This window comes from Mugil cephalus, chromosome 23 (assembly GCF_022458985.1).
Source record: "Mugil cephalus isolate CIBA_MC_2020 chromosome 23, CIBA_Mcephalus_1.1, whole genome shotgun sequence".
Lineage (NCBI taxonomy): Eukaryota > Metazoa > Chordata > Actinopteri > Mugiliformes > Mugilidae > Mugil > Mugil cephalus.
Genome location: NC_061792.1, coordinates 12,804,106 through 12,812,426, shown reverse-complemented (window position 1 = coordinate 12,812,426; position 8,321 = coordinate 12,804,106). Strand labels below are relative to the sequence as shown.

The 8,321-nt window shown below is 38.4% G+C and overlaps 2 long non-coding RNA genes across 2 annotated transcripts; both read left to right on the top strand.

Moving 5' to 3' along the window:
• Positions 1-851: 851 nt before the first annotated feature.
• On the top strand, positions 852-2,660 carry LOC125001058. The gene is made up of 2 exons (XR_007111465.1): positions 852-918; positions 1,802-2,660. It is a non-coding gene; the product is annotated as an uncharacterized LOC125001058 (long non-coding RNA).
• A 1,605-nt stretch (positions 2,661-4,265) lies between these two features.
• LOC125001042 lies at positions 4,266-5,624 on the top strand. Its single transcript, XR_007111442.1, has 3 exons — positions 4,266-4,443; positions 4,584-4,815; positions 5,419-5,624. It is a non-coding gene; the product is annotated as an uncharacterized LOC125001042 (long non-coding RNA).
• The last annotated feature ends 2,697 nt before the right edge of the window (positions 5,625-8,321 follow it).

Here is an 8,321-nt window from a genome sequence, read left to right as displayed (position 1 = left end):
ATCTTTTATTCTTCATTCAGATTGTGGAGCTGCAGTTTGTCAAAGATCAGCTGTGATTCTCTGGTCTCAGCTCTGAAGTCCAACCCCTCCCATCTGAAACATCTGGACCTGAGTAACAACAACAACTTGCAGGATTCAGGAGTGAAACATCTGTGTGGTTTTCTGGAGAGTCCAGACTGTAGACTGGAGACTCTGGGGTCAGTTCACTGGATGTCTGTTACTATTGTGGATCTGATTTGTTTAATTAAAAACTGAACTTAATTTATGTTCATATAGAATTTAAAGTCTTAGTTTTCAGTTCTAGCTTCATTTCCTTTCAGTTCTTTTTTGTTTCTTCCTAATTTCATCCATCATCTCAGTGACATGTGTGTTTGTTTGTTTTTTGTTCATTTTGTAGCAAATGTCTGTTTGTTGCTAAAGTAAATGAATGTTATTAATTTGTGTTAAACAGTCACATCTGTATCCAGAAAAAACACAAACACACACGTACAGAGATATCCGTGCAGCATGTTATTGATGTGTGTTGACATGAATAGTTGTCTGAATGTTGTGTTGATGTTTGGATGATGTGTGTAGAAGGCTGACATGATGATGATCCACAATAACACAAGGACAAAGACACTCTACTCATTTTAGTGAACAGCTCATTGATTAGGACGTAGTAATGTTGATCTGAACATTAAAACCTGAACACATCTGATTGATTATCACTGATTTTATTAACATCTTTTATTCTTTATTCAGATTGAGTTACTGCAGGTTGTCAAAGATCAGCTGTGATTCTCTGGTCTCAGCTCTGAAGTCCAACCCCTCCCATCTGAAACATCTGGACCTGAGTAACAATAACCTGAAGGATTCAGATATGAAGCAGCTTCTTGATCTTGTGGAGAGTCCAGACTGTAGACTGGAGACTCTGAGGTGAGTGGAGGGTTGGAGTCAGTTCATTCTTCTTTCAGTAGTTTTGTACTAGACACAGAATCTAAAGTGTTTCCTGGAAACCTGCCGCTGTTTTCTTCAGAGATGCTGTCAGAGGAATGGAGACAGACTGGACAGAAAGACAGAGACAACAGTCAGACAATCAGATCATCCTGAAGCTTGTTGTGTTGATGTTTTCAGGAAATAAATTGTGGATTCCAGCTGACAGCCTTACTAGATGAATAGAGAAAGTGGTCCTCATTCATCAGATCTGATCTCAGACTCTTTGTTCTCTCACCTCAAAACTAAACAACTGATCAGTTTCATCTTTGTCACAGTCTGAGATCAGTCTGACTGAAGCCTGTAAATCACAGAACCATCATTACATTTAGTAACCATGTGGTCTTTCTACAGAGCAGAACCTCTGCTGAGGTCCAGTCATCACATCTGTATCTCTGTCATTAGTTTCATCAGATATCTTCAATGTTTCTTAGTCAGCTGATGCTTCAGAAACACATGAGATGTTCATCATCACACTCAGACTCTTTATTGAAATGGAACAGCTGGAAATCCATCACTAAAGTGTTTGTGCAGTAATGAAGCGTTGATTAGTCTCAGCAGTTTATTTCCCTCTGTGGACTTGAGAGAAATGTGCAGAGGAAACAGACTTGATGCTAAAAGTCTGTGCAGGTCTGTGAGCTTCCAGCTCCAACACGTTAACATGAAGCTGAAAGGAAGCTGGCTGAGCTCCACAGCTGCTCTGAACAGGACTGAAGTCCCTGCTGCTCTTTATACTGGATGTGCTGCATCACTGACTGACACCTGATGAAAAGAGTCTCTGGAAACACTAAATCATCTCCTCTCTTCTTTCTTCTTCACTCTGTAGGTGGGAGTCAAATTTAAAAGCATGGTGTGTGAGCTGAGAGAGGATGAGCTGAGTCCTGATGATCCAGAGGTTGAATCAGCAGCAGCTTGTGTGTAGAGAGACTCTGACTGGACCATGTTACTGGGAGGTGGAGTCAAGAGGAGAGCTTCATCCACATGTTTCTCATTTAAACATCATCAACAGAGCTGCAATCAATCTATTCTAACAGAACCAACAAATAAAGTCCAGCTCCTCTTGAATTTTCACCTCTAGATGGAGCCAAATCTCTAAAGACCTTCATGGAGTCAGGGCTGAATATATGTTATTATTATTGTTATTAAATAACAGTATACGTGTGTTTTAACATTTAGCACTTCAGCTAAAACAGTTCTACTACATGGGAAGTGCTTTTCTTTGTGTATTTCTTTTACTTTGTGTCAAGAAACATTGAAAATACCACATAAAATATAAAGTAAAAGTGGGAAACATTCTAATATTAAAGAGTAATTTTAGAAGTCAGAGTACAGGAAGTCTGCCATTTTTCTGAGAAATGGTTTTTGCAATTCGTATGTTTTCAATAAAATAAAAATTATAACTGTACTCTGTTAAAAAACAGAGTACAGTGATGTTGTGGATGCACAATTTTATTTTATGACATCTTTTAATTGTAAATATAAAAGCAGCCATATGCTATAAAATGAGTAATGCTGATGCTGTGTTGGTTAAAGTAAATGATGGGAAATTTGACAAATTGTGAGTGTATCAGTAAAACGTTGAAATACTTTAGTAGCATTTTAGTGTTCATTTACATGTTTGTTAGAAATAGAGGAATTATTGTGTTTTTTTGTGATTTAGAGGTAAATAAAATAAGAAAACAGTACGTATGTGTCACAGACTTACGTAATGACGCACTCTACGCGTTACGCAGGGGGCGTGGCCAGCGGCTGTTGTTACTGCGGCTTCATCCAAAGAGAAAAGAGACACTGAGCGAAACAGGGCGACACTCTCCTCACAATAGTTGTGTTTTTGGTCAGTAAGCGGATATTTTTTGTGACAGCACGCAAGCCGAGCCGGTGAGTTTTGGTTTATTCATTCAAAGTAGCTCAAAGTGAGAGGACACATGTTTGCGGCTCCTTTGAGAAACACTGCTGCTGCTATTACGCAACTTAATCAGGAACATTTTCTGCAAACATTTATTGCTGTGTCACGTTTTTTCTGCGTCCTTGCTTTATACTATGTCAATAATATCCGGTTCCACACTCATCCTGGTCCGTTCACAGTGTCATTTCTAAGAGCGTGTAGTTATTTGTGGATATATTTATACATATTTCTGTATATTTCTCATCCAATGTAAACTTTTACTTCATCAGCTGGTCTGAGTTGGAGTGGTTGGAGAGTACACAGGTGCAAGCAGATGATGACAAACTTTATCTAGACAACCTGTAATCACCCATAACTTCTGATGAATCACGTTTCAGGATTCACTTTAAATATTGTTCAACAAAAGCGTGCGCTTCCCTCTGAGCCAATAAGATGTTGAGGGAGTTGAACCTTAATACGTCAAATGCTTGTTTTTGTGTTAAACAATGAAGCTCATCCTCAAAAGAGGAATGTGTACTTTTTCAGTCTGTTTTTAGCTCCCCGTACTCCGAGGAAAAAACCTCTGCTCTGTCCGTTTCCACACAAATCTCCGTTTGTCACCCTTTCTGTCGCACTGATCCAAACATCAGTCCGGACCAGATTAGTTTCAAGTTCTGTGCAGAACACCAAACACTTTTCCACCCATTTTTCAGCCGGGGAAAATAAAAAAGACATTCCAGATTGAATGTGCGCGCTTCAACCTCTTTGAGGACAGATTGTTCCTCCTCTCTGATGAGAACAACTTTATCAAGGTGTCCCTGTGACTGGAAATGTCTCAAAGTGGTTGTTTTCCAAACTAGGCCTTCTCTGTTGGCAGGAGACAATGATTAAGTTATTAAGTTAAAGCAAAGGGAGTCGTTTGAATGGACACAGCATCTTAAATGGAAAGATTTGTTAGTTTACTGCTTTATTTAGCTGTAAATTTAATAACCTGAATGTTCAGCTTCAGAAAGAAATCAATCATTTCATTGGTTGCAGCTGTGAGGTGTTGGGTCTACAGGTTGGCATCAGTTTAAATGAGGTGAATATAAAGGACTGTTCTTATTCATCAATTAGTTTCTCTTTAAAATGAGCAGAAACTGGAGAAAAACTACTTTTCTTAAGGCAACATGTCCAGATCACTTCTTTTGTTCCACCAACAATTTCAAACTTGAGGAAATTCAGTTGATGAGAAAGAAAAGTAGCAGATATTCACATTTTAAAAGTTGGGACTGTTGATTTAGGCCTCGATTGGTTGTTAATCTCCTTCAGCTGAATACGTTTAGAGTGAGAGATGAAGCACTAAATCATCTCCTCTGTTCTTTCTTCTTCTCTCTCCAGATGTTGGCCATTGTTCTAAACAGGACGGTATGTGAGCTGAGAGAGATGAGCTGAGTCCTGATGATCCAGAGGTTGAATCAGCAGCAGCTTGTGTGTAGAGAGACTCTGACTGGACCATGTTACTGGGAGGTGGAGTCAAGAGGAGAGCTTCATCCACATGTTTCTCCATGTCAGACCAGTGGTGTAGTCTATGTGATACGCAGGTATACACCGTATATCCACTAGAAAAGCTCCTGAATTGTCGTCTACCGGCTGAAAAACACACAACGATACGTTATCAGCCTGGTTTAGTGACATAACTTCACTTTCCCGTTCATAAATGGACCTTCTCTGTGTTACCAAGCGTTCACTTTTGGACCATGGGGGCTTCCGTCAAGCGTGACGTGGACCTGACGTTAACTACTAAGGAAGCAGTGAAGTTGTGCGGCGGGAACGAGTCGACAACTTGAACTGGTCCAACGCTCGTCAGTGGAGAAGGAATGTGGAGAAAAAACAATGAGAAGAAAGAAAAGGAAGCCCAGTGACACTATTGAGATGGTAGGGAAGGAGAGCTGATGACGCTGTCGTCCTACCTGGTAAGTGGAACTCATGTATGTTAGAATAATAGTCACCACTATTGGAACAGCAGCTGATTGGCTCATTGAATTCTATATAAAACTAGTCACTGGTGGTTTGGTTGAAATCAAGGAGCTGCTGCTGCTGCTGCTCTGTGTGTGTGTTTGTGTAGATGAGAACTGGACCTGGCCAGCCTTGTGGAGTGAGAGTCAGGAGAGGGAATTTAAAAACAGGCCTCCTTGGTTAGAGCGGAGAAACGGAAAGTTAGGGAAACATTAGACGACATTTAAAGCTGCTAGAAACAGTTTAAATGTACAAAGTTAACGCTGCGTTTAAATGTTAATGTAGTTCGTTCAGAAAGTTGTGAATAAAAATGAAATTAATTCATTGTCGTCTTATTAATTAAGACCCCATGTTCACCATTAAATGACTGATGTGTTGGATATAGTTGAGTTTTTCCTCCTTTTGTCTAGTTTTCAGGTCTTTTCTTCTCCGTGGCTGAAGATTGTAAACAGTTCATTAATAGTTGTGGCTCTGTTCAGCAGGTCTTAATGCTAATATAGATACAAAAAGGACAATAATGGATCATAATGTTCATTACTGATGTTGTTGTTTACCTCCAGGTTGTGTATCTGCACTGCAACAAAATCCACTGGCGTCCTCACAGAGGAAAGGGCGTCTACATCTGAGGAGTGGGTGTCCTTTAAAATCCAGTCCTCAGACACAAACCACAAACAGCTCTAGGTCCTTTTTCTTTACTTGAAACTTATTTGTCTTGTCACTGTCTGTTCAGTGGTGAATTAAAGTCCAGCTGTTCATGTCTGTTATACATCTTGTGTTGCTTCCAATACATTTACATTCAGATAATACATAACCAGTCTTTCATGACCTCAGTTATGTGTGGATCCAGACTTTATGCATTAATGAGCCTGGTGGTTCTTGTGTGGGGCCGTTTTGGAGCAGCTGCTGCTCTGGGAGGGGGGCTGCAGGACAGATGTTGCTCCAGGACGGGGGTGTACGAGGCTGGGAGGGGAACAATCAGAGTATACCCACTAGAATAAACTAGACTACACCACTGTTTAAGACCATCAACAGAACTGTAACTAATCTGATCTAATAGTACCAACACATGAAGTCCAGTTCCTCTTGAATTATTCAGACACATTAAAACAAAAACAAATATCCTGTTTTAAAGTTGCCAACATCAACAATCCTTCCTTTTCTTTCTTGATAATAATTATGGAAAAAATGGAGCGATACAAGTAAAACTAATCTCAGTCTCTGCCCAAATTCAGTATGTTTATCCCATCTAGTGGCCACAAAGTGTAACTACAGTGCGATGAGTGTAAAGCAGAGCTATAGAGTAAAACAAAACAAAGTTTTTCTCTATAGCTCTGGAAACAACCTGAAGGATTCAGATGTGAAGCAGCTTCTAGATCTTGTGAAGAGTCCAGACTGTAGACTGGAGACTCTGAGGTGAGTGGAGGGTTGGAGTCAGTTCATAACACACATAATACCACTCCTAACAAAATAAAGACACACAGGAATATAGTAAACCTGCCAGCATCAACAGTCCTTTCTGATGTTTCTCATTGTTCGTATTCTCACGTCTGTCTTCACTTGTTTGTCTCCGTTCAGTAGATTCCAGCGTCTTGGAACAGTTGTTTTCATCAAATCATCATTTCAGAAGCTTTAACCTGCAGATGATTAAAGATGATTCATTAATGTTCAGCAGCCCAGAGTCATTTTTTAGAGTTGGTTTTTGGTTGTTTGTGTTTTTCGAGGAAATTTTGGTAAATAACAGATTATGTTTTAGGAAATTATGAGTCAGAGTTCAATGAAATGACCTGGAAAACAGATTTACTTGTAAAATAAAGTGTCAGAATAAATATAGTTAATTAAAATAAAAAATCTTTGATATTTCCTTTGGTAAAAACTCCAATAAAAAATGTGGAAACAAACAACTGTGTCATTGTCATTGACAAAACTGTAGTAAATATCAATGTATTATTGGATGTGGACAGTTGTAGTTACTGACAGTGACCACTAGAGGGCAGTGATCGTGGATGCCTTACAGTTCACTTTACCACCACCAGAGGGAGACAACTCTCCATCACAGGTCATTTAAACATTGATTTGAATCTATGGTTTGAGAAGATTTTTTACTCAAAGAGTCTTATTTAGTTTCTTAAAATAAACATAACCAGTTCCATAAAGGCCACAATACACTGTTAAACAAATAAAACACCAAACAACACATTACAACAACAGAAGCTCAACAGATGAACATAGTCATCATCTTACTGTGTCTCCACTTTCACTTCATCATTGAAGGACCGTTCAGGGACAATATGATATTTAAGCTTTTTATTTAGACCTTCACCTTTAGCCTGACAGTGGTTCACTGCTGTACACTATGGCTGTTAATGATATTTTTAAAATATTTTTCTACCACTGTATCTACCTGTCACTGACTGTCATGTTGTCGACTCTCTTGCATTTCACTGTTTCACCACCAAAAACCCATCAATAATATACTGAATAATTTACTGAATATTTATGAATGAAGCAAGTTATTTTAGATATAACACTGCAGACAATGTTTTACTACAACATAGAAACTATCAGACGAGTGTTTCCAGAAGCCGTCAGTCAACATTATGTCTGTTTATAATGAGGAGGAACAAACTGAATCCTTCACAGCAGACAGCTTAGTTACACTGAGGATTTATTCACATCATTTACTTTAGTAAAAGCACCAGACTGTAGTAAAATACTCCAGTCCTGCACTGACAATCTGTGTTAACATGAAAAGGTAGTTATAGTATCAAGAGTAAAAAATATTCCCTGTGACATATTATTATAATTATCAGTATTAATGTTGTCATTTGTGTAATTATTATTAAACTGGTATATTTAAACTGAAACCTGAACACACTGATGTAGAAGATTATGAAACAAGAACAGACACGTTGGACGGATAAAATTCTTCTCCTGTCTAACCTGTTCTGCCTCTGTCACAGGTAAAACCTCACCTCATTCCTGAAAGTATAACTCACCTGTTCAGTTTCCTTGTTGGAGTGGAGTCTTCTTCATCTCTCTGGTTAAATAAACTGTAAGTTTGATTTGTTCAAAGCTTTAACTTTGTCTTCAGTAACTTTAATGTTTGTTTCTACTCTGTAATGTTTGTAGAAGATGTTCACTTCTTATTTCATTATTAAGTTTGTGTCACTCTGTTTGAAGATCAGTCTACATTATTATTAGATTAATGATTCACTGGAATCAAACAGTATGATGATCAGATTAAATTAAATTATTAAATCTTCATTAATCTGGATCCAGCCTCAGATTTAAGTCTAAAGTTACTTTCACTTTCACCACCGTTGTGTCGCAGATCTTTTTCTCTGTGTAAACTCTGTCTGAAGGTGTGAAGGTTTATTATGTTTAACTGTTCAACAACAGTAACAACATAACAACACTTCAGAAATAGTTCACGTTAACTGAGACGGAGCTGAAGATACAGTAT